Source organism: Petaurus breviceps, unplaced genomic scaffold (genome assembly GCF_028583685.1).
Source record: "Petaurus breviceps papuanus isolate PSGF00001 unplaced genomic scaffold, PetGlider_PUasm1.0 176, whole genome shotgun sequence".
NCBI classification, from domain to species: domain Eukaryota; kingdom Metazoa; phylum Chordata; class Mammalia; order Diprotodontia; family Petauridae; genus Petaurus; species Petaurus breviceps.
The window spans coordinates 5,437,324-5,453,838 of NW_027185771.1; the positions used below are offsets into that span (position 1 = coordinate 5,437,324).

General features: G+C 38.2%; 1 protein-coding gene across 3 annotated transcripts in view; it reads right to left on the reverse strand.

Annotated features, from left to right (window-relative positions):
- Positions 1–16,515, reverse strand: part of ACSF3 (acyl-CoA synthetase family member 3) — a 239,209-nt gene that overhangs the window by 175,478 nt on the left and 47,216 nt on the right. The window lies entirely within an intron of this gene.

Genomic DNA, 16,515 nt, shown 5'->3' on the forward strand with positions numbered 1-16,515 from the left:
ATTGGCAAAACAATTTCATTGTAAAAAATGAACTCTCCTGGTTTGTTCAAATGAAAATTGGTTTCAACTTTGCTGAAAATCACTAAGGAAGATGTGGATCTTTGTCAAATAACCCCACAGTAGGAATCCTACAATAGCCAAGAAACACTACTCTGCAGCAACAGAGATTAGGTAGAAGACTTTCTTTTCAATGAGAATTCACTAGAAAGCGGGTAATAAATAGAATGTTCTGGGGACCAAGTTAGATAAGAAGATTGTCCGAGTGCTCTAAACAACTGCCTGGACAGACATTCTGGTACAGTTTGGCAGCTCTTATTTACCCCAATTCTCAAATTATTTTTCATTACTAAATTAACATGGTGAAACAACACCCATTTCCTAAAGCAGTTTCATCTAATAAGCAGCTCAATGGCGAAGTGGATATGGCACTGTACCTTGAGTCGGGAAGACACAAGTTCAAATCTGACCTCAAATACTAGCTGTGTGACCCTGGCAAATTCCTTAACCTCTGTCTCAGTTTTCTTATTGTAAAATATAGACAATAATAACACCTACATCCCCGGGCAGTTATAAGGATAAAATAATATGTGTAAAGTGCTTTGTAAACTTTAAAGCACTATATAAATAGTAGTTATTATTGTTATTAATACAGGCTAAGCTATTTTCTTACTCTTTTCAAATTTTATTATTACTACAAAATTTATTCATAGAAATGAATAAATTTCACACCTCTGTTTGAAAATCTTTGGTAAAAAATTATCAGCATAATTGACCATATCAACAACAAAACTAACAGAAACTGTATGATTACCTCAATAGATGCAGAAAAAGCTTTTGACAAAATACAACACCCATTCCTATTAAAAACACTAGAGAGCATAGGAATAAATGAAGCCTTCCTTAAAATGATAAGTAGCATCTACCTAAAACCATCACATGTAAAAGAGATAAGCTAGAAGTATTTCCAATGAGATGGGGTGGGGAGGAAAGGGGGTAAACAAGGATGTCCATTATCAGCATTGTTATTCAATATGGTACTAGAAATGTTAGCTTTAGCAAAAAGAGAAGAAAAAGAAACTGAAGGAATTAGAATAGGCAAAGAAGAAACGAAGCTATCACTTTGCAAATATGTTGATATACTTAGAGAATCCTAGAGAATCAAGTAAAAAACTACCTGAAAAGAATAAACAACTTTAGCAAAGTTTCAGGATATGGGATAAGCCCACATAAATCATCAGCATTACTATATATTACTAACAAAATCCAACAGCAAGAGATAGAAAATCCCATTTAAAGTTACTGTAGACATTATAAAATATTTGGGAGTCTACTGCCAAAACAAACCTAGGAACTATATGAACACAATCACAAAACACTTTTCACACAAATAAAGTCAGATCTAAATGATTAGAAAGCTATCTTATATAAAATATATTATATAACATATAATATATAAAATAATAAAATATATTATACAAAATGATTAGAAAAACAGTTACTTGTGGGTAGGCCGAATTAATATAAAAATGACAATTTATCTAAATTAATTTACTAAGTGCTATACCAATCAAACTACCAAAAAATTATTTTATAGAGCTAGAAAAAAAATAACAAAATTCATCTGGAAGAACAAAAGGTCCAGAATATCAAGGGGATTAATGAAAAGAAATGCTAGGGAAGGTGGACTAGCCATACCAGATCTTAAATTGTATTATAAAGCAGCAATCCAGCTCTAAATCTTATTAATTGGTATTAATAAAAATAAATTTACAAATCAAATAAATCCTGTACAATTAATTGAATTTAAAACTGGCTCACACATGTGGAATGTTGTAGATGTGGAAGGTTGTTTTTTTTCCCTCTCTTTTCTGGATTTCAAAAATTTTGGTGTTTTCAGGGAATCAACACTGTTTGTTAAGAGGTCATGTAGGATCCTGGGGTTGTTTTCAACTCAGTTGTAAAACGGAATCATTTTTCAGAAAATCACAAGGCCTAGAGGAATCCCAGATATGCAGGAATTCTAGCAGACTGCCCAATACTGACAAACATGCAGAAGAGAATGGTGCAGTTTCTACGCTGCCCTAATACATTTATTTTTCTATTCACACAGGAACCAAGTCTCCATGCAGTGCTCAAAGAACTTTGCTCTCTCTTAAACGATGGAAATCCCAGTGGTTAGCTCAACACAAGCTGTTCTCAGCAATATGGGAGACAGAAACAGTCCTTTCTTCAAAAGGAAATCAGGTCATCAGTGGCTTCATTCTCATGTCTGTTAGAACCTGAAACTGTTTGGGCTCCCCATGACTTGGGTTTTCATCATTTATTCATCAGCATTACTCGATGGTCCCTCTGCATTCCAGGCTGAAGCTTTTAAACCCCTTACTATGCTACAGGCATGCTGAAAAAGAAGCAAATGCTTTCCCTGGGACCTAGAAATATAAATGCACATGACAGGATCTGGCTTTCATTTTTTATTTTATACTCACACATCAAAAGACATTACTTCGCAAAGAATGCTAAGGGCTAAAGACAGATTTACAGAGAAGCAAAACTTTATCACTTGTTTGAGTCAAAGTTTGCAAGAAATTATCAAACCCAATCCATTCATTTATTACCTACTCTTCCTCCAAATTTATTTATTTATTTTTTAGTTTTAACTGAACTATCTCACAATCAAGCCACAGAAACCTAGCTCAACATTGCCTGGAAACAGTATCCAATGTTCTTATGGCTAATAAATACAGGGGTTGGGATTCCTACTTCTGGAAAGCTAGCAAATATTTCTGAGTGGAAGAAACTGATTCTTCCCTCAGCAATGCTCTGGCAGATGTGAGAACCAAAGCATGGCTTGTGCTTCCTTCTGGTACCCAAAATATAAATTTGGTAAGGTAATTCATCTTACAGTATCCCTTTGCTCCACAACAGGGCTGTTCACATGGTCAGTGTCCCAACCAGGATAAAAAACATGAAACAAAACAATCAAAACTACCTTAAATGAGGCCCAGACAAAAAGTGAGTACAACCTGTGGCCTACCTGAATGGTACTATGGTTTAGTGGAAATGGCACAACATTTCAAAGGAGAGCACCTGGTTTTGAATTCCTGTGTGACCTTGGTTACTACTGTGTGGCTCTAGGGAAAAATCACTTTACTGCTTAGGGCCTTAGTTTCTCCATCTGTAAAATGAGGTCAGACTAGCTAACCTCCAAGTCTACTTTCATCCCTAAACTCTATACTCTTATGTTGGAAACAGCCACACAAATTTCAATGTAGAAACAAAGCACATTTATTGACCACCATTCAAAACACAGGCACTTCAGATGACTGCCTAGATATATCCAACAGGCCCTTGGTTTCCAAAGAAACAATTGAGGAAAATGGGAGCAAAATTTCCAAAATTTCACTCTAATATGGGTATTACAAGAATTATAATAACAGCCAATTAGGCAGTGTGGAGTAATGGGCAGAAGGCAGGAAGTGAACAGGACCTGGGTACATATCTCAGCTCTGACACTCACTAGGTATGTGTCCCTTTACCACTCTGACCTTTGGTTTCCTCATCTATAAAATGAGAATAATCCCCAAAGTCCCTACCTAACAAAGCTCTTCAGAGGCTCAAGTGACAAATTGCATGTACAGTACTTTGCCAGTTTTCAAGTGCTATGTAAATGCCAGCCAGGGCTATTATCAGGCACATTGAATGATACAAACCCTTAAAGTTAACGAGAATTCTTCTGTACTTGGCCCACATAGAAATCAGATAGGACTATAATTAGTGGCAAGGAAGGTAAGATATTACACACACACACACACACACACACACACACACACATGCACGCATGCACACACTCTAGCATACAGAGTAAAAGTCCAATTTTCCAACAGCTGCAACCTCACTATAAGCACTGAAAAATTGACAGGCTATATGTCCTCCCTCCCTTCCTCTCTTTCCCTTCTCCTCCTCCTCCTCCTTTATTTTCTTCTCTTTCCTGCTTCTTTCTTTTCCTTCCTTCTTCCCTTCTCCTGCTTTCTCTCTGTCTCTCTCTTCTCTCTCTCCCTCCTTTTCCCCTGCTCCTTCTTTTCCCCTCCTTCTCCTCTCTTCTCTCCAAAACAGAGATGTGGCTCATAAGCAGGAACAGGGTGAGAGAAAAAGGAAAAATCTGTCCAGTCAAGGCCTTTACTACAGGTGCTTAGTAAATACATATACCTCACTTCACAGTACAGACATGTTCTGGAAAACTGTGCAAATCAAATTTTATTTTTAAAGTATGAAGACAGCTAGCTATTTAAAGGAATCCTACAGGGAATCTTTTTGCAAAGTGAAGAGTAAATAAGCACCATACAACTTATCCTCTTTATAAATCCAGATGGCAGGTCTAGGCCTGCTTCTTCGATATTTGGCTGGATGCATGACCTCATTAACATGGGGACTTTTCTTCCGCCAGGGTATATTGACAACCTTCAGGGCCTTCTCATTCTGAGTGAGTCTTGTCTGTATCTTTCCTTCCTACTCTATGGAGGATTCACTTACTTTAATAGTTTGTAGATATATACACAAATACTTAAGCAAGGCCCAGATGGAAAAGAGATCTCTGATAGTGAGGTTCAACAGAAACTCCTATTTATATATACTTTGCTGATTGCATTAAGTCTTAGTAAATACTATGGAGCTTCCACAAGGAGATCCATGATTATTCAAAAGAAATCAATGTAATGCTCCATGTTGGAATAATGAATGAATAAGCATTTATTAAGCATTTACTATATGTGAATGAATGAATAAGCATTTATTAAGCACTTATTATACATGAATAAGCATTTATTAAGCTCTTACTAGATGTGAATGATTGAATAAGCATTTACTAAGCACTTACTGTATCTGTCAAGCACCATGCTAGGCACTGGTGATACAAAGAAAGTTCTAGCCCTTAAAGAGTTCATATTTTAATTGAAGGAAGACAACATACATGGGGAGTGGTAACCATGGTGGGAAGGAGAAAGGCTGTTGGTGAGGCTATTGAGCTGATGGCCTGTGGATTAGGAAGTAAAAAACTAAATGAATAAAACTAAATATCTATTCTCCAGACTACGAAAAGTAGCTGGAGGACCAGTCTATTGAATTTGTATGTGTATCAGTACATATATTTGTGACAGGCAGTGTAGAGGAACGAGTGAAGCACATAACTGAATAGGAGGAAGTTAGTTTGCTGGCTTGCTCTTGGGAAAATGGGCAGCGCTTTTAATGATTCCCTCAGTGCAAAGACCCAATTTTTAAACATGAGGGTTCTCTGTGTAATGCTGAGAGTGGTACAGCATCCCAGTCTTTGAGGAATCATGGCACTGGTGAGGCAAAGGTTGATGAAGCCATGTGTGCCGGATGTAAGGAGGCTATAGTGGATTGCCAATGATCAAGAAATCACAGAAGAAAACTCATGGAGGAAATGTATGATTTGTGAATGAGAGCAGGCTGGTCATGCAATAAGATAACAGACAGGCTGAGCACTACCCATAAAATTTAACGTCACCTAGAAGAAGGTTTTAAGCATATTTGGTAGCTAATCTGTGGAGGATCTATAGAACTTGGCTAAGAATAACATGAGATGGTCAACTGACATGTATAGATAGTTCTCAAGACTTCTGGTCAAGATAAAACCCTGAACAGACACACCTACTCCAGTAAAAACCTGAAATTCATAACAGGCTAAATAATGATCAAGAAATTCACTTAGAAACTATAGTTAAGTGACTTCTACCATCCCAGAATTGTATAAAAAGACAGTCAGAAATCCACTGTCAAAAGGAAAGGGGGCTACCAGCAAAGCAGCCCCCGCATCAGCACTGGAATATAAACTGGCAGCTTCCCAGAGAGACCAGTGTCAAACAAGAGACACATATAGCCTGCAGGGATCTGTGTCAAGAGGCAGCAAGAGACAAGGAAACCCCATTCACCACACCTCAGGAAAAGGTCAGAAAGCCCTGTTAGTCAGAAAGCTCAATGGTGGAGAATGTAGAAGCATTCAGGGAGTAGCAGTGACCAGTGCAATACAGCTGTACTGTATAGGAATAACTCAGGAACACTCTGTCTTGAGATGCCATAGAAAGCCCTGAAGATCCAAGAACATAATTTTTAGGCAGTTCAAAGATCCTTAAGTTATCTCTTCTTGATTCACTTTCTAGGTCAACTGTTTGTTATATTAAATGTCTTACATTTCTATTATTTCAATCTTTTGATTTTGTTCTTATATTTCTTGCTTTCTCTTGGAGTCACTGATTCCTGTTTGTTCAATTTTAGTTTTCAGGGAGTTCATTTCTTGGATATGGTTTATCACATTTATTCTAAATTATTTCTTCTTCTTTCTTCTAAGGTTTTTATTTAATTTTTAAAATCTCCTGCTTCATCTCTTCAAAGTATGTCATGGGATGAATATGTGGAAATAATGTTTTATCCTTTGAATCTGTACCTTTGGTTTTTACAAGGTCCTAAATTAGGGCTTTGTGCACAGGTCAGGATCTGGCCCTTGCTACGCTTCTGGGTAAGGTAATTAACTCTGCTCTGTCTGACCCTGGGGGTAGTGGGTTTTAAATTGAATCCTATCCCCACACCTCTACCCCCAGGATTGTTATGGGGATTATAAATAAGATAATATTTGTAAAAAGCTTTGCAAATCTTAAGGAGCCTTATAAATGCTTATTACTATTATTAATTATTTTGACTGAATTTGGAAGATCTTACCAAGTTTCTTATTAAATTATTCTACTTCATCCTTTGCAACTAATACTGGCACATTATTGTCATTATCTTTGTGGTAGTGTGTTTACTTGAGTCTTGCAAGATAAGCATCCCAAAGAAACAACAATTCCTATTACCTGAAAGTGAATGATGAAATCAGCTCTGCCAACTCTTTTGGTCACGTTCTTGAGAAGAACCTATGGCTCATTCTTTTCCTTGAAGGAAGGAAACGCTGAAAACTAAATGTCTTGATGTTTCCCAATGTTACCTCTACTGAGAAATTCAATCTGGATGTTGTTTAGTTTCTGTACTGGAACAGTAGTGCACCTATTTATTGGTCACTGGACAAAAATCTTACATTTAAAGTACCAAGTTGTAAGTGATCTAAAAATGATATGAAAAACTTTCGTCCTCTTGGTAGAAAAGTAGAAGACCAAAGGTACAGAATGTTGGATACATGATCAGATTCACTAGCTGTGTAGGTTGGTTTGTCTTTAAAAGTGCTTTACTTGTTTTGTGGGAATATTTTGTGGGATGAGTTCCACTGAAAAGAGACTGAAATCTTAAAAAAAAAAAATCCTAACCCGTTGATTTGGAAATAGCTAAACAAACTGTGGTGCATGAACACAATGGAATATTACTTTGCTGTAAGAAATGACAAGCATGATGAATACACAGAAGTATGGACAGACTGAGATGCACTGATACAAAGTGAAATAAGTACAACCAGGAAAACAATATACATAATGACTATAACAAAGATAGCAATATTTTTTTTTCAATTTGTAAAACAACAAAAAGCATCACTAATTTTTTTATTCATTTAAACTGTGTGATTCTTAGTCCTCTTTACTCTGTTTTCTTCTAGTATTTCATTCTCTCTCATGGCCAACCTTCTTGTGATGAGCTTCGCCATTTTCAGCTAAGCTGATCCCCCAGACAAGCAGAAAGTCATGGAAAGAATCACAGATTTAGAACCAGAAGGGTCCTCTAAGATAATCTAGTCTAACTTCCTAATGTTACAGATGAAGAAACTGAGACCTGGAGAAGAAATGCCATTTGCTCAATTTTCCACATAGCTAGCAAGTTGCAAAGCCAGGATTCGAACCTGAGTCCTCGATTCTAAAGTTTCTTTATATCATGCCTGTCTTCTACCAGGCCCATACTCAAAGTCTTCCTAACTTGGTAGAAACCATCCTAACCTGGGTTCTATGAGTACAGCCTTCATGAACCCTGGGTCACCTCCATAACCACGTAGGTATTAGGCTAACACTTCTGTGGGGATCTGTGCAAAACAACAAGAAAGAGATGGCCTCAGAGGTACTACCTCATACTTTTTGAGAAAGTACTTCTGAAACAGGAATGTGATAAACAACAACCCCTGCCCTATTACAGGTATATTCTAAGGGTAGCCTTGTTTGTCCCAGAACAAAATCTTTTTATTGCTAGGATCTGAATCCTAAGGACACTAATTTTATGATAACAGACTAAAGATGGATACAGATTTATTTTGGTTAGCAGGAAATGTGATCCTATTAAAATACTAGGTGATGACATGAAATCAACAAGTTTCAGAGAAAAGAAAAAGGGGGGCGGCAAACTTGGTTTCCAGGAAAGCTGGAAAGGGAGCTATTGGTTTAACTCCACTTAAGTCCAAGGGTGTTGGGGCATAAAACCCAGAAGAATAAACAACAGGCCAGCATTGCGGGGGTAGAAGAATAGAGTGGACAACAGCGTGGACTTGGAGGCCAGCCAGAAAGAACTCTGTCCGCGTGAGACTTCCCGCTAAGTACATCAGCTGAACTGGGAAGTAAGCCAATTAGAAGTGATAAACTTGGGCTGTATCTCAAGCACTACCAAGCTGAATACTTGTAATTTACCTTCCTGTAGTTTGTATTTCCCAATTCTTCCCACTGCAGTAAAGAAGTTTTTGTACCGTGAGTCATTGACTAAGGATATAGAATTTCCATTCTTATACCTAAGTGAGGCTCCAAGCAAGGACAAACGCACTGCAGGGCCATGGTCCACACTTAAAAGAGGAGAAAACACTCAGTCTCTTGAGTGGCAGAAAAAGAACTAATCATGAGGAGCTTCTGTCTGAGGATGGTTCCATCACAAACAGCTGTGGACTCCACCTTCCTGAGAGCCAAAGCTCTCTGACAACAAGATTCTAAAGGCTTAGTTTCAGCCATGTCCATTTGGGGTTTTCTTGGCAGAGATACCGGAGTGGTTTGCCATTTCCTTCTCCAGCTTATTTGATAGATGAAGAACCTGAGGCAAACAGGGAGAAGTGACTTGCCCAGGGTCACACAGCTAGTAAGTGTCTGAGGCCAGATTTTAGCTCAGGAAGATGAGTCTTCCTGACTCCAGGCCTAACGCTCTTATCCACTAGCTGCCTACAAGGGTTTTAATTGCTAATCCTTTCACTGTGCTCTCACACAGGGCCACTATGGCATTGGTACCATCTCACAAAGTGCCTCCTTCCATTCTGAATTGCATGACTCTCCCTAAAATGTTCCTAAAGGCTATATATATATAGCCTTTAGGAACATTGTGTATATATATATATATATATATATATATATATATATATATACACACACACACACACACACACATATACTTTAACTTCAATAGATTTGTGATATCAATGTGGGCACTTCCTCCAATTGGGGCAAATCACAGCTCATCCATTCTTCATTCTGTATAAATTTTGTCCATGTCTTTTCATAAAGCTTCCAAGAACAGACAAGACCACAAATTCTTACACTATGTATACGATGTGCCCATATCTACAAAGATCACACGGTTCATTCTCAAGAAATGTTTAGGTTGCATCCACTCTTATTAAAAAACAATGGAGAGCATAGGAATAGAGGGAGCATTCCCCAAAATGATAAGCAGAATCTATCTAAAACCATTGGCAAGAATTATCTGTAATGGGGATAAGCTAGAAGCCTTCCCAATAAGATCAGGGATGAATGAAGCAAGGATGCCCATTATCACCACTATTAATCAATACAGTACTAGAAATGCTAGCCATAGGGGAGGCCAGGTGGTGCAGTGAGTAAAAGCACCAGCCCCAGAGTCGGGATGACCTGGATCGAATCCGGGCTCAGACACTTAGCACCACGCCCTGAAATAACTAGCTGTGTAACCTTGAGCAAGTTACTTAACCCCAATTGCTTAAAAAAGAAAATGCTAGCCATAGCAAGAAGAGAAGAAAAAGAAATCAAAGAAATTTACAATAGCCAATGAGGAAGCAAAACTAGCACTCTTTGCAGATGATATGATAGTATACATAGAGAATCCTAGAGGATCAACTACAAACTACTTGAAATATTGAACAACTTTAGCAAATTTGCAGGATATAGGACAAGCCCATATAAATCATCAGCATTTCTTTATATGATCAACAAAGTCCAGCAGGAAGAGATAGAAGGAGAAATTCCACTTAAAATAACTGCAAACAATATAAAATATTTGGGAGTCTACCTGCCAAGACAAACCCAGAAACTATGTGAACACAATTACAAAACACTTTTCACACAAATAAAGTCAGATCCAAACAGTTGGAAAAATATCAATTGCTCATGAGTAGGCTGAGTCAATATAATAAAAACAACAATTCTGCCCAAACTAATTGGCTTATTCTGTGCCATACCAATCAAACTACCAAAAAATTATGTGATGAAGCTAGAAAAAAATAATAAAAAATTCAACTGGAAGAACAAAAGGTCAAGAATATGAAAGAAATTAATGAAAAAAAATACAAAGGAAGGTGGTCTAGCAATACCAGAACTCAAACTGTATTATAAAGCAGTAATCATCAAAACTACCTGGTAATGGCTAAGAAATAATGGTGGATTTGTGGAATTGATTAAATACACAAGACACAGTAGTCAATGATCATAGCAACAGTGTTTGATAAACCCAAAGAAAGACCCCTGTCTTTGGGATAAGAACTCATTATTTAACAAAAATTGCTAGGAAAACTGGAAAATAATAGGATACAAACTAGGTATAGTCCACCATCTTACACCACATGCCAAGATAAGGTCAAAATGGGTGTATGATTTAGAAATAAAGGGTAATGGGGCGGCCAGGTGGCTCAGCGAGTAAGAGCACCGGCTCCAGTGTCGGGATGACCTGGATCAAATCTGGGCTCAGATACTGAGCACCACACCCAGAAATAACTGGCCGTGTAACCTTGAGCAAGTTACTTAACCCCAATTGCTTTAAAAAAAAAAAAAGAAAGAAAGAAAGGGTAATACCATAAGCAAATTAGAAGAGCAAGGAATAGTCTCCCTGTCAGATCTCTGGGGAAGCGAAGAATTCATGACCAAACAAGAGAGAGAGAACATTATAAAATATAAAAAACAAATAATTTTGGTTATATTAAAAATCTTTTGTACAAATAAAACCAATGCAACCAAGATTAGAAGGAAATTAGAAAGTTGGGAAAACAATTTTTATACCAAGTGTCTCTGATAAAGACCTCATTTCACAAATATATAGAGAACTGAGTCAAGTTTTATAATACAAGCCATTCCCTAATTGACAAATGGTCAAAGGACATGAACAGGCAGTTTTCAGATGAAGAAATCAAAGCTATCCAAGGCATATGAAGAAGTACTCTAAATTGCTTTTGATTAAAGAAATGAGAATTAAAACAACTCTGAGATACCATCTCATACCTCCTAGATTGGCTAATATGATGAAAAAGAAAAATGATAAATGTCGAACAGGATATGGGAAAATTGGGACTCTAAAGCACTGTTGGTGGATCCAACCATTTTGGAGAGCAATTTGGAACTATGCCCAAAGGGCTATAAAACTGTGCATAACCTTTGATCTAGCAATACCACTACTTAGGTGTGTATCTCAAAGAGATTATAAAAAAGGGGAAGGAACCTACATGTGCAAAAATATTTATAGCTGCCTTTTTTGTGGTGACAAAATATTGGAGACTGAGGGGATTCCCACCAATTGAAGAATGGCTGAACAAGCTGTGGTATATGAATGTAATGGAATACTATTGTGCAATATGAAATGATGAACAGGCAGATTTCAGAAAAATCTGTACATTGCACAAACTGATGCAAAGTGAAATCAGCAGAACCAGGAAAACACTGTTCACAATATCCGCAACACTGTGTGATGACCAACTATGAATGATTCAGCTCTCAGCAACACAATGATCAAGGAAGGAAATGTTCTGCGCATCCAGATAAAGAACCGATAGGCTCTGAATTCAAATTGAAGCACATTTTTTCGCTTACTTTATTCTTTTTTGTGGGCTTTTTTTTCCCCTTTTGATCTGTTTCTTCTTTCACAACTGTGACTAATATGGAGGTAAGCTTTATATAACAGCACATGTATAAGCTATATCAAATTGCCTACCATTCTCAGAAGAGGGGAGTGGAGCAAAGGAGGGAAGGAGAAAAATTTGGAACTCAAAATCTTGTAAAAATGAATGCTAAAAATTGTCTTGATATGTAATTGGGGGAAAAATTAAATTAAAAAAAAGAAATGTTAAGTCAAGAATTTGTATTACACAAACATCATTTCTGATGTTTTCCTCATATTCCTTCTCACATAAACATTGCTATTTGTCCAGATGCCCATCTTCCAGAAGGGAAGGTACAAAGGTAAGAGGAGACAGTGATGGCTATCAGTAACCTTTCCTGGGCTACTAAAGTCCAACAGCTCACAGTCTAGAAAATGCTGATCTTTAGACTAAGAAATCTGTCTTAATGGAAGAGGAAAATTAGCTATGCTTCGTTCCATCTTGATCTTTAATTTTCTTAGGATATTTTAGCATTTGATTCTACCAGCACTCATCTAGAAACACAGTCTTACATGTCATTCCAAAGGACACCATCCTGTGAAGTTCAGTCTCTCCACCTTTGTAGGTATTAATGTAGCTCAGTCTGGCAGGATCTCACAGACAGTAAGCAAACATCAGATGTGGACCTGTGCTGTCCATATTTGCTTATGATAATGAACGATTCATTTGATATAATAACATGCCACAAATTAAGACTCAACCCACCATGACTCACTTGATCCACCTTCACATAAGGCCATATGTGTCTGAAGTGGGCTAGCCCCTTATTCCGTTTCGGTGCATGTGTCAAGTGATTTAGCTCCCATTCGGGTTTTTTTCTTTTCTTATCAAACTCTAATCGACTGGTTTCTTAAGGGGCAGTAGGGAAAAAAAAAACCAAACCCTAAAGCAGCAAAACTCCTATTCCTTCTGAGAAAACCTCAATTGAAATTGTGCTTCTTTTTTGAAAGTTGATTTCAGTAGCAAAGGGCATTCCATAAACAGCTGGTGAAAATAGGCTCGAATTGAAAGGCGGCTTGCATTAAATTACACAAGAAAGTCTGATTTACCCTTGTGGGCTTCTTTGTAGTGCCAATCAAACCACTCTATTCCCAGGGGAGGCCCTCAAAACAGGGGGGAAGGAGGCGAGGGGGGAAAGGGCAATTTACATCCTTCAGAGACCCAACAGCCCAGGAGAGCTCTGGGGACCAAGCTGCCCGTGGCATCTGCATCACAAACAGCTCCTCAGCAAAGCCTCACCTGCACAAGGTCAGCTTTCAGGGTCAATATAAAATGTCCTCAATTGCTGTCCTCTCTTGCCCTTAGCTGTCAATCCCTGCTGAGTGCTGTGAGCAGCCTCAGGTGCCCCTCTTCCCTCCCTCCTCCAGAATCCATTCTTCAACGTCAGCTCATTGATCCAAGGATGTCGGGAGAGCAGCACTGAGAAACATGAGTGTGGAAGGGGCCATCAATCACTAAATGCCACAGGACGTAAAGAAGTGTGCATATAGTTTTGGTCCATCTCATCTTTGAGGCTAACACTTCCTCATCCCCTCATTAATTACTCCAACACATCATTTAGGCTGAAGTGGCTCATCACTGGGATGGAATATGGTAGAAAGAGACAGAAAGATGGTGTTCACAGAAGACATCAAAAGCACTGGGAATTGAGAGCAATGGAATCTCAAATATTCAAAAATCTCTAATAGTTTAGGGAATATTTATCTGCTACATGTGTTTTGTAATATTTTAATGTATCTTTTTTTAAATGGAAAATATTTCCATTGGCATCAAGAAACAGAAAAACCACTGATTGACTTTTGTGAGACTTTTATGTATCCAGTTTCCAGACATCCTCAAAAAGCATAATTGAGCCACAGCTGAGATAAGCAGTTGGCTGGAGGCAAAGAGGGAATGAATACTGGACTCAGGAAATCCCGTTTCAAATACAGGCTCTAGCACTCATAACCAAGTGACCAAGGTCAAGGTCAACTCGTTTCTCTGAAACTCCATGTTCTCATTTGTAAAATGTGGATAACACTGGCACTATGTACATCACAGCATTGCTGTGAGCAAAGTGCTCTGCAAACCCTGAAACAATATAAATGTGAGTTGTTATTATATGAAGATTATCATACAAACAGCTCCAGGAAAGAGCAGTGTTGTATATTGTTCAACAGCATAGTCTGATGAAATGAAGAAAAATGACAATATCCTCTAAAAGGAACCTTACTGGAGCACCATTTATTTATTTTTATCCGCTGTTCAGGGATGGGGAATCAAAGCTTTTGGGAACAAATAGGTTTAAGACCTTTAGCTTTCTCTTTGTATAAATGGTGTGAGAGGGAAAAAAAAAAGAAAAAAGTAAGCCCTCTGCTGATCCATGAATTTTCCAACACAGACACTTTAAGGAAATTCACTATGATATCACCTCCATTCATGCTTTCTTTTTCCATGCAATTGTTGTCAATATCCTTCCATAAATCCTCCAAAGAGGATCCATCCAACGTGGCATAGGCCTTCCTCTGTGTCTTTTAGATGTCAGTGATACTAGTGTAACTTTGGGGCACTAACTAGCAATTATCCCTCACTTTTGCTCACATCCAGACCAAATCCAAACATCTTAGATGATATCTTTGTACCAATTCTAGCTCACAACTTACCACTAGGAATATGTACAGCCCAACACGACGCCATTCATTGCCCTCTGAATCACTGGCACCCAACATGACGCCATTCATTGCCCTGTGAATCACTGGCACCCAACATGACGCCATTCATTGACCTCTGAATCACTGGCACCTATCATGACGTCATTCATCGCCCTTGGCACCCAACATGACATCATTTGTTGCCCTTTGGATAGCCTGTAATTTTTGGTTCTTATGAGCTTTATGGCATTCCATAATTCATAGCTATCTAGCACTGCTGAGAGAAGAGTCATTTCAGAAAGATACGATGAAATTCACACTTCTAAGAAAAAAGGTCATGGGGCAAATTCTCCCCAGGAGAGACAATCTTTACAGTGAGGAGGCCATGGAACATAAATCAGGCCTCTTCAAATAAACCATTTACTTTAAGAAATTCCAGTGGTTCTTTTTTTTTTTTAAATCCCTAACAAAATAAATGGGGCAGCTGGCACAGTGGATAATGCACCAAGCATAGAACCAGGAATAGCTGTGTGACCTTGGGCAAGTCATTTAACCCTGTCTGCTTCAGTTTCCTCATCTCGTAAAATGAGCTGGAGAAGGAAATGGCACACCAATCTTTGTCGAGAAAATTCCAAATGGGATCACCAAGAGCCAGACACAATATAACTACAACAAAAATAAAAATAAATATCAGTTTTTATATTTTTAAAGATAAAACTCACTTTTGACAGAGAAATCCACCTTAGCCTCACAGGCTGTCAAGTCCAATCAAGCGAACAAACATTTAAGTGCCTATTATGTGCCAGGATTGAGCTAAGTGCGAGTAGGAAGTTGAGAAATCCTTCCTTGGTAGACAATCTTTAAGAGGCAGCTTTGCAGGCCTCTGGCTCACAACAATTTAGCCAAATGCCAATAGAGTTTCAGGTATAGTATTTACTAAAAATGTGAAGATGAAATTATGTGATTTATTTTGAGAACTTATTAATGTTTGGTGATAAAATGGAAATTTTTCTTCAAAAGTGTTAAACAATTTTCCATGAATGAAATTCTTTTGAGGTGGCTGGAATAACATTATAATGCAAACCAAAAGGAAAACAGGATCCTCTTAACATAACAAAAATGTGCTTCAGGTTCATTACTTATGGTAAGTGCAATCTGTCTTTACTAGGCAGCATATTCAGCTACTCTGGTCACCTGTGCAGTGCCAGGCCTCACTTAGGAAGGCCTGGGCTCTGACACTGTATACTCAAACCAAATCTATGCAGTGTCTTTGGAGAACTATCAGTTTTCCTTGATGAAGGAGAGGGATAGTGTGAGAACATGACAGGCTCATAGCATCATAGATTTAGAGTTGGAAGAGACTGACTGGTCATGTAGTCCAGGCTCACTCACTTACAGGGGAATAAACTGAGTTTTGGAGAGATGAAGTCACTTGTTCAGGGTTGAAAAGCTAGCAAGTGTCTGAGGCAGGATTTGAACCCAAGCCTTCCTGACTCCCAGTCTAGTGCCCTACCCACTAACTACACTCCAGTGCCTCATGCTGACAAAAATGTTGATCGGAATTTCCTCTCCTCTCCTTGATCTTGCTCATCTTCTGAAAGAAATGCTAAAACATTGTAAAATGCCCAAGAGGTAAAAAATAAGGAGAGAAAGACAACGCGACCCCCCCCCCCCAAATAATTCTTGTACAGGAGCTGGCAACAAAGCTGCAAATTCTAGAAGCCACAGGATACCATCTGACTCTTGTGGGCTGTGAAACCAAATAATAGAGGCTGACACTGAAGAATTTTTCTCAGGTCAATCTCA